General features: G+C 42.2%; 1 long non-coding RNA gene across 1 annotated transcript in view; it reads left to right on the plus strand.

Annotated features, from left to right (window-relative positions):
- The first annotated feature begins 3888 nt into the window (after positions 1-3888).
- The window catches only part of LOC138991433 (uncharacterized), a 30761-nt gene continuing 17907 nt past the window's right edge, over positions 3889-16742 (plus strand). The window contains exon 1 of the long non-coding RNA XR_011467377.1: positions 3889-3962. This is a non-coding gene — a long non-coding RNA (uncharacterized lncRNA). The remainder of the gene's footprint in view (positions 3963-16742) is intronic.

Below are 16742 nucleotides of genomic sequence, written 5' to 3' on the forward strand. Positions count from 1 at the left end.
ATGTTTTTAGAATTTTCAAGCAATTAAGAATAAATAGGAGGAAGAAAGGGGCTTCCTTGGTGGTCAGCAGTAAAGAATCTGCCTGCAAATCAGGAGCCGCAGGAGACACGGATTCAATCCCTGGATTGGAAAGATCCCCTGGAGGAGGACATGGCAACCCACTCCAGGGTTCTTGCCTGGAGAATTGTACAGACAGAGGAGCCTGGCAGGCTACAGTCCACAGGGTCACAAAGAATCAAATATGACTTAGCAGCCAAACAGCAAACAATACTATACTATATAGTACTATGGTATAAAAAACATAGTTCACACTATACATGCAAACAGGATCAGACTCTTCATGGTGTTTCACAAACTGCTTTTTTCCACATCCTAGATGTCTTTCCATGTGTGTGAATTTAGAACAAATTCATTGCATTTCACAGCTGCCAAGTAGCCATTTCTGTAGCTCTATTATCACTTACTTAACCAGTTCAAGAGAGCTGGTTTGAAATCCCCACCTTAAAGCAAGCTCATACTTTATTTTTATTCTTATGATGCTCCCTCTCTGCTGTCTTGACCCAGCTGAGGTCTTAGTTTTCTGCTTCCTCGATTGCAACCTTGTCAGCACTAAGATGGTGGATGCACACTGGCAGAAATCCATTTGGATTTCTCCGTCACGCTTTAGCGAAAAAGCAGCCCATTTTCCTTGGGCTTCACCCCCCTAACATGTTTCCACATTTGTTTCTTTGTGGTGGCAATTATTACATCAGGCTTTCAAGGGATGGGGCCTGGAGATTTATAGTCTCTTTTATTTTTTAAAGATTTTTTTTGATGTGGACCATTTTCAAATTATTGAATTTTTTACAATATTGCTTCTGTTTTATGTTTTGGTTTTTTGACCATGAGGCATGTGAGATCGTAGCTCCCTGGCCAGGGACAGAACTCCCACCTTCTGCATTGGATGGTGAAGTCCTAACTGCTGGACCACCAGGGAAGTCCCCGTAGTTTCTAAAGAGCTCTTTGTGTGCTCTGATGAACTTCTAGAACCAAGAAACATGAAAAGGCATGGAAAGAAATGATCTCTGTTGTCCAAAAGGACCAAGATCTCATTCTATCTCTGATTTTGGGATAGATAGTGACTTTTCAGTTCAGTTCAGTTCAGTTCAGTTCAGTCACTCAGTCATATCTGACTCTTTGCGACCCCATGGACTGCAGCACACCAGGCCTCCCTGTCTATCACCAACTCCCAGAGTTTACTCAAACTCACGTCCATTGAGTTGGTGATGCCATCCAATGATCTTATCCTCTGTCATTCCCTTCCCCTCCCACCTTCAATCTTTCCCAGCATCAGGGTCCTTTCAAATGAGTCAGTTCTTCGAATCAGGTGGCCCAAGTATTGGAGTTTCAGCTTTAGCATCAGCCCTTCCAGTGAATATTCAGGACTGATTTCCTTTAGGATTGACTGGTTGGATCTCCTTGCAGTTCAAGGGACTTTCAAGAGTTTTCTCTTTTGAACCACAGTTCAAAAGCATCAATTCTTTGGCTCTCAGCTTTCTTTATGGTCCAACTCTCACATGCATACCTGACTACTAGAAAAACCATAGCTTCAACTAGACAGACCTTAATTGGCAGGGTAATGTCTCTGCATTTTACCTTGCAGGAAAACACAGTTTCCTTGTCTGCAAAATTGGGAAAATTATAACCGAAGTGACCTTGCAGGATTATTCTGAAGATGAAAGTAACTGTGAAGGACACAGCTGTTGCTTAATAATGCCAGCTTTTCTTATTTTCTGAGAAGTGTTAGAAGTAGGAGATGGTCCATTTCTGGGCTTGAATCTAAGCCTCACCTCTTTTCAGATAACTGGATAACTAACTAACCCCTGTGCGTTTCCATTTCCTCATCTGTAAATTGGAGCTGAAATAGTCATCAAAAATTATTGTCAGATATATTGAAGACTTCCCTGACAGTCCGGTGATTAGGACTCCAGGCTTCCAATTTAAGGGACTAGGGTTTGATCCCTGGTTGGGGAGCTAAAATCCCACATACCTTGCAGCACAGCCAAAAAAACAATTTAGAATATATTGTATAACACGGGGAATATAGCCAGGATTTTATAAAACTATAAATTGAGCATAACCTTTAATAATTGTGAATCACTATTTTGTACACCTGTAACTGACATATTATACAGCAACTATACTCCAATAAAAAATTTTATCACAAAGCTTACAAGTAATGTATATAAAGGACCTAGTTCAAGCACTCAAATGGTAGCTGTTCTTACAGTTTACTTAATTCTGATTCTTCTGTTTTCACTCTAGGCAAGGATTGAATTGTCTACTATTCCCACCCTGTGGCCATGCTTTCAGGGCTTTCTTGCTTGAAGAAGATGCTTATTTATATGTAGAAAATATGGAGACAAAAGTCAGAAACTGCATTCTAATCCTGCCTTTCCTATTTACTTCTCATATGACCTTGAACAAGGCACTTGGCCTCTTACTTTTGTTATTTCTAAATTGTGCCATTATTTGTAATACAAACAACACCGTGTTTCCTTGATACTTAACAGTTTATGAATCATCTTCATAGTCCTTATTCTAGGCCAACTTCCTGGCTAGCGTGTTGAAGATCATAAATACACATTCAGCACATCAATGTTCTATCAAATTTGGAGCCCCTCTAAAAAATAAAATCTTTTTTTTTTTTTTAAGAAGCAAGTTTGGGCAGAGGAGTGGGAATGGGTGTTAAGATTTCCTGGGCTACTCAAAGTATTTGCTTCTTCAATCATTCAACAAACACTGTACAATTGCTTATAATGTGCTCATTCCTGTACTATGATCTGAGGATAAAAGAAGACATTATTATCATTACTCTTGGGAGTTTCTTTGTCGAATGGGAAAGATGTGCATGGAAACATTTAATATACTGGAGGGGCAGCAGGTAGTCTGATTGAGGCATGTGGGGGGTGGGAAGTGGAGGAGTGAATACTTAATCCTGCTTGCAAGGCTGGGGGTTAGGGGTGGTGTTAAGAAGAGGTTTTAAGACAACGATATCCTTGAATTCATCATCAATGATATGAGTTTACTGAATCAAGATGTGGTCAATGGGCATGATGGGGTCATTAAGAGAGTTTAAAGCTTCCCCGGTAGCTCAGATGGTAAAGAATCTGCCTCCAATGCAGGAGACCCAGGTTCGATCCCTGGGTTGGGAAGATCCCCTGGAGGAGGGCATGGCAACCTGCTCCAGTATTCTTGCCTGGAGAATTCCATGGACAGAAGAGCCTGCTGGGCTACAGTCTTTGGGGTCACAAAGACCCGGACACGACTGAGTGACTTCCACTTTCACTTTCATCGACTGTTTAAAGTCTTATAGGCATCTTCAAGATACTCCAAGAAGCCTATGGAACAATATATGAGAATGGGAGATGAAGTCAGAGTAGTCCGTGGGGCAGAGCTTGAGAACCCTGTGCTCCCTAATAAGGGACCTATCTCTTCTGAGGGCAATGATGGGCTTCAGGCTGGCGGGCCACATGGGGGCCCCAGTTGTGTTTCTCAGTGATGAGATTTGGTAGCGACCCAGTTTGGGTTCTCCAAAATGCAGAGCCTGAGGCAAGGATTTGGGTGAAAGGGATTTCTTTGTCAACCCAGGAAGCACTGGGAAGGGGTAGTGAAGTGAGTCAGGGTAGGAGAGAAAGCCAAGGAAAGGTGCCCTACAGGGCAAATGAGGTTCCATGCCTCCAAGCCTTTGAGAGACATTGTGGACACCTCAGGCTTTTCCACGGTGGGTGAGGAAGCTGGGTGTTTATCCATCAGCTCCTCCCATCACAGGATGTGGGATGCTCCTGGGACATCCACTCCCTGGCACTTCCTGTGTGCCCGTCCTGGCCTGAGCATACTCTAAGTCAGAGAACACTCTTGGACAGAGTGACAGGGCGGTTCAGGCAGGAAGCCAGGTATGAGGACGGTCACTGAAGCTGCAGGTAGTTTCTTCTTCTTCTTTTTTAGAGTAATCAATCAAAGAAGTTTATTTGTTTATTTCTTTATACTTTTTATTGAGCACCATTTTTTAAAAATTGAAGTATAGTTCATTTACAATGACTTGCTTCAAGTTAGCTTCAAGTTAGCTTACAATGTTAGCTTCAAGTGTAAAGCAGTGACTCTATCGTAAGTGTGTGTGTGTGTATTCTTTTATAGATTCTTTCCCCTTATAGATTACTACAAGATATTGAGTATAGTTCCCTGTGCTACATATAGTAGGTCCTGTTGGTTATCTATTTTATATAGTAGTGTGTATCTGCTAATCCCAAACTCCTAATTTATCCTTTCCCCCTTTCCCCTTTGGTAAGTTTGTTTTCTATGTCTATGAGTATATTTCAGTTTTGTAAATAAGTTCCTTTCTATCATTTTTTTAGACTCCGCGTAGAAGTGATACCACACGATGTGTGTCTTTCTCTCTCTGACTTACCCCACTTAGTACGATGATCTCTCTGTCCATCCATGTTGCTGCAGATGGCATTATTTCACCCTTTTCCAGGGCTGTGTAGTGTTTCATTGTATATATATGCCACGTCTTCTTTATCTATTCATCTATTGATGGGCCTCAAGGTTCTTTCCACGCCTTGGCTGTTGTAAATAGTGCTGCAATGAACACGGGGGTGCATGTATCTTTTTGAATTATAGTTTTCTCTGGCTGTATACCCAGGAGTGGGATCATTGGATCATATGGTAACTGTACTGTTAGTTTTCTAAGGAACCTCCGTACTGTGAAAAGAAACACTAAATCCTGATGGCATCATCTGAGTATCAGAATCCAATCATGCCTAAAGGCAGACCGCTCTGCTCCTAGAGTTTATGTAAATCAAGACACTATCTTTATTTCCTTAAATCTATTTGAGTTGAATTTCTCTCCCTCTTTTATGTTAAAAGACCCAGTTAATAATGTCTTTGGGGCATAGCAGGATCTCTTTATCTAAGGGATAGGCATCTAAGATACTAGGATATTGAACCATCCAAATAATAACTAAAACCTCAGCAACAATTATGGGCTTCCCTGGTGGCTCAGAGGTTAAAGTATCTGCCCGCAATGCGGAAGACCCGGGTTCGATCCCTGGATAGGGAAGATCCCCTGGAGAAGGAAATGGCAACCCACTCCGGTATTCTTGCCTGGAGAATCCCATGGATGGAAGTCCATGGGGTCGCAAAGAGTCAGACACGACTGAGCAACTTCACTCAGCAACAATTTATTGAAGGCTTTCATACAGCACATAACTAACTACATCCAGAGGCACTATTATCAATCCCAGTTTATAGATAGATAAATCAAGGCTCAGAAAGGTTAAGCAACTTGCCCAAAGTCACACAGCTGGTGAGCAACTAGCAACCACACTCCCACTTCTCTGTCTCCTGACTGCCTTGTCAACGTCAGCTTCCCACGGTTCCTTCCTAAAGCATTGCAAGTCCCCTACTGAATAGACTGAGATGAGCTGAACTTTGCTAAACACTCACGGAGCATCTGTAGTGTCACTTCATTACCAAGGTGTTAGTGGAGGTCAACAAACAGACAAGAGAAAGGTCATGCTCTCGCTCAGAGCTTTTAGCTCTTCTTCCCTCCCAGCCAGTCTGCTAGCGTGCCAGCGTGGCTGGGAAAATGGCCTGTCACCAGATACTCTGTTCATCTCCGGGTTTCTGTATACAATCTTATTTCCTGTCCTGATTGGAACCTCCATTAGGGGGGCCGAAACAAAGTCTGCCCTATAAAGTATGTACACATAAACGCTGTCTCCGGAGCCCCCAGAATCTAGACTATTAAGTGTGCTTATCCAAGTATCTCCTAAAGCTTTGAAACATTAATCCTATTTGCTCCTAAATTCTGTATAACCTCATGCAAAAAGCAGAGAAAGAGCCCTGGTCTTGTGGCTTTTGGAGATGAAAGATTTTGATAGCACTGAGTGGTGCCCAGCCATTGAAAGTCTATCAGCCATTTAACGAAGCCGCAGCACCTGATAGATACAGGTAAATACCAGGGAGTGTCCTCAATCTGATACTGAAATCAGAGATATCAAAACCATTTAAATATTAAAAAAAAAGAAAAAATTCTGAGTCCATCCAGTGTTAAAGATCTGCTAATAGTTTTAAGGGCTGCTTACCACAGGGAACTCTGCTCAGTTCTCTGTGATAACCCAAACGGGAAAAGAATTTGATAAAGACTAGATAAATGTGCTGGGCTTCCCAGGTGGCTCAGTGGTAAAGAACCCAGCTGCCAGTGCAGGAGACGTAAGAGACACGGGAGGAAGCCATGGCAACCCACTCCAGTATTCTTAGCAGGAGAATCCCATGGACAGAGGAGCCTGGTGGGCTACAGTCCATGGGGTCACACGGAGTCAGACACGACTGAAGTAGCTTAGCACACACACTTGCAAATACATGTGTAGATACAACTAAATCACTTTGCTGTATACCTGAAACTAACACGTTTTAAATCAACTATATTCCAATATAAAATAAAAATTAAAAACAAACCAAGACCAAAATCAAAGAAAGCCCACTCTTGTTCTATTCCTCAGCTTGGTTTTAGCTGTTTTCTGAACTCTGCTCAAGCAAGAAGAAAGGTGGAGTGTGGAAAGGGCATGCTAAGTCACTTCAGTCGTGTCCGTCTCTGTGGGACCCCATAGATGGCAGCCCACCAGGCTCCGCCGTCCCTGGGGTTCTCTAGCAAGAATACTGGAGTGGGTTGCCATTTCCTTCTCCAATTGGAAAGGGCATACCTCTGTAAACATGGGGATGTAGCAATGAACTGAGACCCAGCCGGTCTCTCGCAGGAGGCTGCAGGGTCTTCTGTGACCCAGGATTGAATAAAGGGGCTGGGATTTTCCCCATGTTTGTTCTCAGGACAAGGGCAACCAGAGGGGAAAAAAAATACAGAAGAGAGTTTAGATGATTCCGAAGCCTGAGTTAAAGTCTTCTCTATGCCACTGGTTGGTCTTGAACAAGTTCTTCTCTTTCTCTGAGCCTCAGTTTCCTCCTCTGCTGTAACCAAATTGGACCGGTAGCTCCAAAAGGCCATCCTTGAACCCCCATGTTAGAAACACCAGGGCCAAAGACATTAAAACGCAGTTTCCTAAGCACTAGCCTGATGGAATCAGAATCTTCCACCCATGTGCTATGAACCTATATTTTTAGCAGGCTTCTTCAGGTGATTCTGAGTCGAAGTCAAGTATGGAAATCACCCGAGTAGCTCCGGCCGTGGTCCCTCCCAGCTTTAGCATTCTCCTAGGATGTTTTCAGGACAGATGTCTGGGTGTTCTGTTCTCTGTTGGAAGAGAGACAGGGGTTCCTGGGGGCCCTGAAGTGAAACAACCCGATCATCTTTATCAAACCAGCCACATGGGAAATAAACTGGAGGATCTAGAGACTTCAGGTTTACCATTTAAAGAAGAACTCAAGGACTTCCTTGGTGGTCCAGTGGTTAAGAATCCACTTGCCAATGCGTGGGACATGAGTTTGATCCCTAACTGGGGAAGATTCCACATGCTGTGGGGCAGCTAAGCCTATGGCATTGCCGCTACCGAGCCCGTGCTCTAGAATGAATGCTCCACAATGAGAGGACTGCACAGGGCAACCAGAGTAGCCCCTGATCGCCGCAACTAGAGAAAACCCCCCACGTAGCAATGAAGACCCAGCGCAACCAAAAATAAAGAGAGAACTAAGCCCCATTTCTAGATTAGCTAGACAAAGGCACTAGATGTCAATACTTGTTGGGCACTTTGGGCTACACACTTCACATGGATTACTCTTTTCGAACTCCCCATCCTAGAAGTTAGATGCTATTATTAACATCCTTATATTACATTTGAGGGGATGAAGGCTGAGTCATTTCCTGCAAATTCCAGAGCTAAGAACTGTGGCAGCTATAATCACAAACCCAAATAGTCTAATTCCTGATGCTGAGTGTCTCATAACCATGCCCTCCGGTCGCTACTGCTGTCACGACCACTTGTGATCGATTTAGCATCTGCTCTGGTGGATCAGACGGTAAAGAATCCACCTGCAGTGCAGGAGACCTGAGTTCAATCCCTGGATCAGGAAGATCCCCCGGAGAAGGAAATGGCAACCCACTCCAGTATTCTTGCCTGGAGAATTCTGTGGACAGAGGAGCCTACCAGGCTAAAATCCATGGGGTCTCAAAGAGTCGGACACGACTGAGCAATTAACACTTTGACATGTGCCTGAAATCTTGCAAAGTCTTTATGCTTATTGACTGTTTATGAAAACCTTGTTGATACTTGTTGGGTTTTTTTTCTTCTCATTTTAAGGATTGAGAAATTAAGGCTAAGAGTGCTTTTCTCTATTGTACCCAGACTTACATAGAAGTTGGCCTTAAATATATACACTTGGTGGAGAAAGTCCACCCATAACATAAACGTCGAGAGGGATGCATGTACATATGTGTGTTTGTGTCTGTAGCCCGATTACCAAACAGCTCTTTGTGTTTAAAGGGATGGACTTTGCATTGTCCAGAACAGTTGAGAGGGTGCAGACTCCAGTCTTTAATTCCCTTTTTGTAAGAAGTGTTGTCCAAATAAAATAAACAGAACTTGTAATGGCTCATTGTGTTGCTGGCCTGAGCCATCTCACACGTCCGGCCTCTGTCATCCCATCTGGAAGCTGCTCCTTCACTAAAAGGAGCCGGGAACATTAGCAGTGGAATATGTATTTTTTTAATTATAGAAAGGGATTGTTTAGACTGATCTCAGGACCATAACATGGAATCATAGAGCAGCAGGTTGAGACGATTTTGCTAGACCAAGAAAGGACTGATTTCATGATGGTTTTGGTGACTGCTTCTCCATCGCTTTTAACATTAATGCTGAGATATATGGTGGAATGGGAGGTAGTGGGGTTTGGTCACTCTTGTCTTCAGTTTACCATGACCACAAATCTTTGTTTTGGTACAAAGACTGAAAATGGGAGACAGGAAAGTGTGCTGGGCTGAGTCTGGGCTTTTGTTCTCTCTGCAAACAGAAGGTAGGTGACTGCTTGCCACCTTGGAAGTCTCAGTCTGTCCATCTGTACAATAGGATGACTGGGTGGGAAGATTCCCCAAGTCAGGCTGTTTTTGGCTGGAGACCTGGGGTACAGTAAATGCAGCCACAGTCATCACACCTGGTTTGCAGGCAGATGCAGTCGAGCGCCTAGAGTACAGGACATGGATTAAAAACCTGTCTCTAGCCTGGATGGTAAGGAAGTTTCGGGGAGAATGGATACATGTATATGCATGGCTGAGTCCCTTTGCTGTCCACCTGAAACTATCACAACATTGTTAATTGGCTATACTCCAAAATAAAATAAAAAGTTAAAGTAGTAAAAAAAAAAAAAAAAAAAAGACCTGCCTCTGCCACCATCCAGCTGAATGACCTTGGGCAAGTCCTTTACCTCCCTGAGCTGTTTCCTCATGGCATGGGGCTTACAGAAAGAAATTTCTCAAAGTGCAACCAGAGTACTTTCTAGATGAACAAACCCTGGGGCGCTTGTTAACAACTCAAATCCCTGGATCCCATCCCAGATCTGCTGTATCTGAATCTCATGGAGGGGAGAGGGGAGGAAGGGGATATGCATTTCAGCAAAGACCCCAAGGTGATTCTTAAGCACATTGACACCAGATAATGTGTTAAAGTGCCTCACAATTTTTGAGTGAAGGCTCCAGGCATGACTGATGACTTTTATGAACTCATGCTCTAAAAAAATCACCTACTTGGCTCCATTGAGCAGTGTCTTGTTGCACCTGTAGATTTTTTCTTTATTTATGAATATATCTTAAACTCTGTTTACTGAACACTTATCCTGAACCAAATTTAACGTATAGAGCCTCACTTATTCTTACAAGCACCTTAGGAACTAAGGACTATTTACTTAGATATTTATTTGTATTTTTTATTTATTTGACTGCGCCAGGTCTTAGTGCAGCATGCAAGCTCTTAGTCATGGCGTGTGGGACCCAGTTCCCTGACCAGGGATAGACGCCAGGTCCCCTGCATTGGGAGCTCAGAGTCTTAGCACTGGACCACCAGGGAAGTACCAGAACGAAGGACTATTTAAAGTAAGGAAAGTGACCTTCAAGGAGATTAAAAAGCTTGTTTGGGATTGTGCCCTACGTAAGATATGGAGCTGGATGTGAACCCAGATGCATCTGACTCCAAAGCCTATTTAATAGGCAACCTCCTATTCTTTCTTAACCAGGGTTACCATGATGAACTTCTCTGGGGGTGGGGGGACTGTTCATGTAGAAAATAACATAAACAGTGCCCTCCATCCCCCAGAGTTCTGAATCAAGGATGTCCTGCAACTCTCTATTCCTCTTCTCTGCATCCTTCCCTCATCTTCTTACAGTCTTAGCTAAAATCTCCTTACTTCTGGCTAGAATAATCCAGCCCTAAGTGATAACATTTTTATTTTCTACTCCGTCTTCACACATGACATTAGCAACTGTCATGCTTGTGGGGATGGACTGAGAGTTATCCCTCCCTCCCTCCCACCCCCACATTTTTTAGGTTGTAATTCTTTTGTTTCAGTTATCTATGGCTGCATAACAAGCTGCCCAAAACTCAGTACCTTGAAAACAAAATTTGTTACATTTTTAAAATGTTTTGCAGATTGGGAATGTGGGCAGGTCTCAGCTGGGTAATTCTTCTGTCCCTTGCAGCATTAACAGAAGTCACTTGGCGTGGTCTAGAGCAGAGGTCAGGAAACTATGGCCTGAAGACCAAATCCAGCCTGGCAACTGTCTTTGTAAATAAAGTTTTATTGGAACACAGCCATGCCCATTCTTTTTTTTTTTTTCTTTTCAGATTTCACACTTTAATTTCTATTTTTCCAGTTTCAAAGGTAAAATGTCCTTATAAAGATCAAATAAAATACATACATAAAACAGAGATAATGAAATTGTTGCGCATGTTCTTCCTCTGGAAAATCTGTGGAAATATTCTTTGTTTAAAGCTTTGACAGCATTCCTTTGGAGAATTTTTTTTGGGGATACACACATTTATTTCAATGAAATAGAGAGACAATACTAAAAATATATTTATTATTCTGCACGTATTTTTCTAATTCACAGGCTTACAACATTTGCAGGGTGCACTTTTTACTTAGCAATAAATTCTGAACATGTTTTAGGTCAGTATATATATTTGTACATCATTTTATGAATCACTCAATTTTCAGTAAGATTGCTTCCAATTTTAGGATTTTTTTTTTTCTGTTCACAAGTTATATATTATGCCCATTCTTTTATATACTGTCTATGATGGCCTTCATGCTATAAGAGTAGAGTAGGAACAACAGATGCTGGATGGCCTGCAAAGCCTTTAGTGTTTGATATCTGGCATTTTGTAGAGAAAGGGTTCTGATCTCTGATCTGGAGGGGCAGAGCAGGGGGTGTCCAAAACAGTTTCATTCATTTCTCTGGGGCCTTGGAGGGTCTGGCTGGCAGAGTGGCTCAGTCAGAATTGCTAACTGAACCACCTACAAGTGGTTTCTCCCTAACATAGAGAAATGAACTGCTTCCATGGCAGCTAAGGCATAGAAAGAATGTTCCAAGGGGTCCAAGCATAACTCAGAAGGCCTCCTATGACCTAGTCTCGGAAATCTGAGAACATCCTTTGTGCCAGATTCTATTGATCAGGAAGTTTACTAGAACCAGTACAGATTCCAAGGAAAGGAATTAGTCACCTCTCAGTGAGTAGGGTAGCAAATAATTTATGACCATCTTGACTCCACCACACCTCATTTTTGAAAAGCTTTTCTAAAACATCTGTATCTCCTTTCTCGCCTTCCTTGGTAGCTTAGATAGTAAAGTGTCCAACCCGGGTTGGATCCCTGGGTCAGGAAAGATCCCTGGGACGGGAAGATCCCCTGGAGAAGGAACTGGCAACCCACTCCAGTATTCTTGCCTGGAAAATCCCATGGATGGAGGAGCCTGGCGGGTTACAGTCAACGAGGTTGCAAAGAATCAGACATGACTGAGTGACTAACACTTTTACTTTCTTGACTCGGATGATAATGATCACAGTTGAAATATTCCTTTGTTGCTTAAATATCTAGGAGACACTTGAGTGGGACAAGGGTCAGCATTTATTTAATAAACATTCCCTGCACTCCTCGGAAGCACTATACACTCCACTAGGTATTAAGGACACAGCAGTGACAGAAAAATGTGGCCTGTATCCCCATGGTGCGCACAATCTGGTGAATATAGATCGAAAAGATGCAGGAGGTACTGGAAATTAAGTCGAATATGTTCTGACTCCTCCTTTGACTAGATTTCCGAATCCACCTTCACTTATTTTTCTACTCCATTCTTTTTTTCCCCTAAAAGTGAAATAAGAAAAAAGAGTTATGGTTAACTGAAAGTTCAGTGAGTCAGAACTCGGGTTCCATACTTGTTCGTTTTTTATAGTGTTTATGTGTAGTTTTACTGACAACCTTCATTTCATCGGTATTTCTTCCTTTTTTTAATCCACAAATATGTTTATGGCACCACTGTTCATAATACTCCAAAGATACCTAAATGTCTATCAGATATAATCTATTAAATAAATGAACCGTAAGTTCTACACAACAGAATGCTATACAAATAATACATCTATATTTAAGGGCAAAGGAAAATGTATCCATTCTATATGAAATGAGAAAAGGTTACTAAACAGAGTATATTATATGATCCATTGTTTATTAACAAAATACTGGAATGTATTGGAAAAAAGTCTATCTGTGTATATATACATGAATTTTAAAAGTTTTTAATTGAAGTAGAATTTTTATGTATGTTACAGGTGTACCAGACTGTGATTCACAATTGTTAAAGGTTATACTCCTTTTATATTTTTCTAAAAATATTGGCTATATTCCCCGTGTTCTTCAATACATCTTTGTACTGTGTATTGTACATAAGAATCTGTGCCTCTTAGCCCTTCTCCCGTATATCGCCCCTACCCTCTTCCTTCTCCTTGCTGGTAATCACTAGTTTGCTCTGCATATCGACCACAGATTTTCTTTTTCTTTTTTCTAATTCTGCCACAAGGGTTCTAAACCGTCACCCTTCATGTTCTAAGTACCGTGGTGGTGATGACCAGAATCCCATCTCTCACTGCCCCTCAGTTGAAATTCAGACACAGCAGTGGTGCAGTCATGATGTTGCACCTTCACGGCTGCACGTGCAAATGCCTCTTGGGACTCTGGAACGAGAAGGAGGGATTCTGAATCTCCCTCCAAGAGTCGACTTGATGCTATGCATTTGTTCACTGGCCTGTCTCTAACATGGAAGGGTCTCCATGTACCTGTTAGTTTGGCCCACAGGAATTTCCTGACAGTCTTGACCTGTTGGCCCCTTGGGAGCTGATGCTCAATCCATGTCACATCCTGGTGCCTCAGTGGCCGGGGGTCTCTGGAAGAATAGAAGCTTTATTAGTCTTTTCCCACATCTATCACATTTCCATCAAATCTCTTCCCCCCTCGGACCTTTCATTGTTGGGTATCAATGGCTTCATTGTAGAGACAGGCTCTCATTACCTGTAAGTTCCTTTCTGCTCACCTTTCTTTTTTCCCCCTAGCTCTGGAAGTGGAAGTTTCTTTGTGTGTGTGTGTGTGTGTTTTAGTGAACCTACCTGTATGTCCATTGATCTATTTTCATTGAGTATGTCATGCCTAGGAGGTAGTATCAATTTTTTTTTTTTTGGAGGGGGGTATAAATAGAATCTTTAAAGAAACAATTTTATTGAGGTGTAATTGATATACAGAAAGCTGTGCATATATAATATATACCACTTGATGATACTGGAGATAAGTAAGTATATGCCCGTGAAACCATCTCTACCTGTATAACATAAACCTATCCATCACTACAAAAGTTCTTTCCTTCCTTTCCTCCTCCCTCCCTCTTTCTTTCTTTCTTTCCTCGATTGTTCATAAGATAATGACACAAGACCTACTCTCTTAGCAAATTTTCAAGTATGCAATTCAGCATTGTGAACCAAGGTCACTGTGCTGTATGCAAAACTCTAGGATGTATTCATCTTGCATAACTGAACTTCTGCACACTTTGACCAACTCCTCTCTGTTTCTGTTGAGCCCCTGGCAGCCACTGTTCTACTCCTTTTCTATGAGATTCCTGATAGAAGTGACATCATACTGTATTTGTCTTTCTGTGTTTGGCTTATTTCACTTTGCGTCATGTCCTCCAGATTCACCCATGTTGTCACAAATGGTAGACTTTCCTTCCTTTTTTAAGGCTGAATAATATTCTTATGTATGTAAATACCACATTTTCTTGATCCACTCGCCAGCTGATGGACATTTAGGCTGCTTTCATGCGGTTGGCTGTGGTGAATAATGCTGTAAGGAATGCAGATATGGCTTAGAGATCCGGATTCCAGTTTCTTTGGATGAATACCTAGGAGTGGAATTGCTGGCTCATATGGCAGTTCTATGCTAAATTATTTGAGGAACTTCCATACTGTTTTCCACTTGTTTGGTGGCTTCACCAAATTCCATTCCCATCAACAGCATACAAGGGTTCTCTCTCTCCACATTCTTGCCAACATTGGCTAATTTTTGTTCTTGTTTTTTTGGTAATAGTCATCCTAATAGGTCCAAGGTGATGTCTCCTCATGGTTTTGATTTCCCTGCTGAGCATACTTTCCTGTACCTTTTGGTCATCTATATATATCTCTTTTTGGGGGAGAAATGTCTATTTGGTTCCTTTGCTAATTTTTGAATTGGGTTGTTTCTTTGCTGTTAAGTTGTAGGAGTTCCTTGTATATTTCAGACAGTAATCTTCTATCAGATCTACATTTGGCAAATATTTTCTCCCATTCCATTGTTTGTTTTTTCACTCGAAGGTTTCCTTTGCTCTGCAAAAACTTATGAGTTTGATATCATTCCACTTGTTTATTTTTGCTTTTACTGCATATACATCCAGTGAATAACTCTGTTTGGAGGTGACACTTCCCTTGACTCTTCTCCCTAAATTCTGACAACCTTTGTGTTAAAACCATGTTATGAGCTTAGTTTCCAGAGTCAGGTAACAAAGGGGTTGGTGCTGTCATTTACTCTGTGACTATGGGAAAGGTGTTCCATCTCTGAATATTTGCTTTCTGTATAATGGGGGTGATAGTACTCAGCTCAAAGACTTACTGTGAGGATTAAGAAGGCTCATGGCACATAGAAAGCATTCAATAAATATAATCAATAGTTATTATTTACTACCGCCCTTCCTAATTTTCAGAAAAGGTCACAGAGGCTCAGAAAGATGAAGTTACAAACTCAAGGTCACATAGCTTATGAGAACAGAGCTGAGATTTTAGCACAGCTCAAGGCTTGATTTTATTTTATTTTTTTTAATAGAACTTAAAAAAAATTTGTTTATTTTTGATGGCACTGGGTCTTCATTGCTGTGGGAGTGGGGGCTCCTCTTCACTGTGGTATGTGGGCTCTCATTGTGGTGGCTTCTCCTGTGACAAAGCACAGGCCTCTAGAGCGCAGGCTCAGTGGTTGTGGTGCTTGGGCTTAGTTGCTGCGCGGCATGTGGGATCCTCTTGGACCAGGGATCAAACCTGTGTCCCCTGCATTGGCTGGCGGATTCTTATCCACTACGCCACCAGGGAAGTCCAAAATAAATAGTTTCATTTGGCTGTGCTTGGCCCTAGTTGCAACACCTGGGATCTTCCATCTTCACTGTGGCATGCGGGAACTAGTTCCCTGACCAGGCATCAAACTCGGGCTCCCTGCATTGAGAATGTGGAGTCCTAGCCACTGGACCACCAGGAAAGTCCCAGCCCGGCGGCTTTAGTATGTGTTCTTTCTCAAGGTTCTATCAATGCCTGTGTGTATGCGTGCGTATTAGTCGCTCAGTCGAGTCTGACTCTTTGTGACCCCTACCAACGCCTATCACCCACTAATACACACATGGCCCTTGGTATGTGCAGAACAAATCACGGTAGAGGCAACATCACTCCTGCCTTTTTTTTTTTTTTTCCTTCTCATTTTATTTCCTTTTGGGCGAGTATCTTTTCCCTCTAGATGACCTTTCTTCTTTTTGGTGATTCTTCTAACATGGAGCAAAACACACACACACAAGCAAACTAAACAGGGTCCACATTTGCAATCAAGAAAACACTTCACAGATGTCTTCAACTTGGAAAGAGCACAACAATCAAAACAGATAAACAATCCCTGGCTAATATTGCCCAAGACTTGGAAAGCCCGAACGCTTTCTGGAAAACCAGGGTGGACTGGCCCAGGATCGTTCCTGTCCACAAGAGTAACTACACATGAGCGGTCTCAGCTGGGTCTGGAGACCCTCTCTTCAATTTCCACATATGTGTGACTGTGGGTGGGAGCTGGGAACATTTCAACTCACAAAATCTGGCAGTTGTATTTTTTTGACATGTGCGTGGTTGACAGAATTAATTGTGAATAACTGGAGACCGCTGACCTCATCTGGGGAGGTAACGGCATGAAAGAACTGAGTTGAGCAGCCTGGGGTTCCATTTGCAAAATGTGTTTTTTACCCTCTTTGAATTCAAACCGAGTGCAAATAGAAGGAACTAGTGCAGATGAGAAAGAAACCTACCATTTCATATACCTTTAGCTCTGACTTAAGACTTCTACTTTCATCTCTTGAACTCCTTCTCACCCATTGCCTTGTTCGTCCTTAAAGCACACTGTTGATTTTGAGGGTGAGAAAAGCAAGGTCCTAGGATAGATTG

The sequence above is a fragment of the Bos mutus genome, chromosome 17 (assembly GCF_027580195.1).
Source record: "Bos mutus isolate GX-2022 chromosome 17, NWIPB_WYAK_1.1, whole genome shotgun sequence".
NCBI classification, from domain to species: Eukaryota; Metazoa; Chordata; class Mammalia; order Artiodactyla; family Bovidae; genus Bos; species Bos mutus.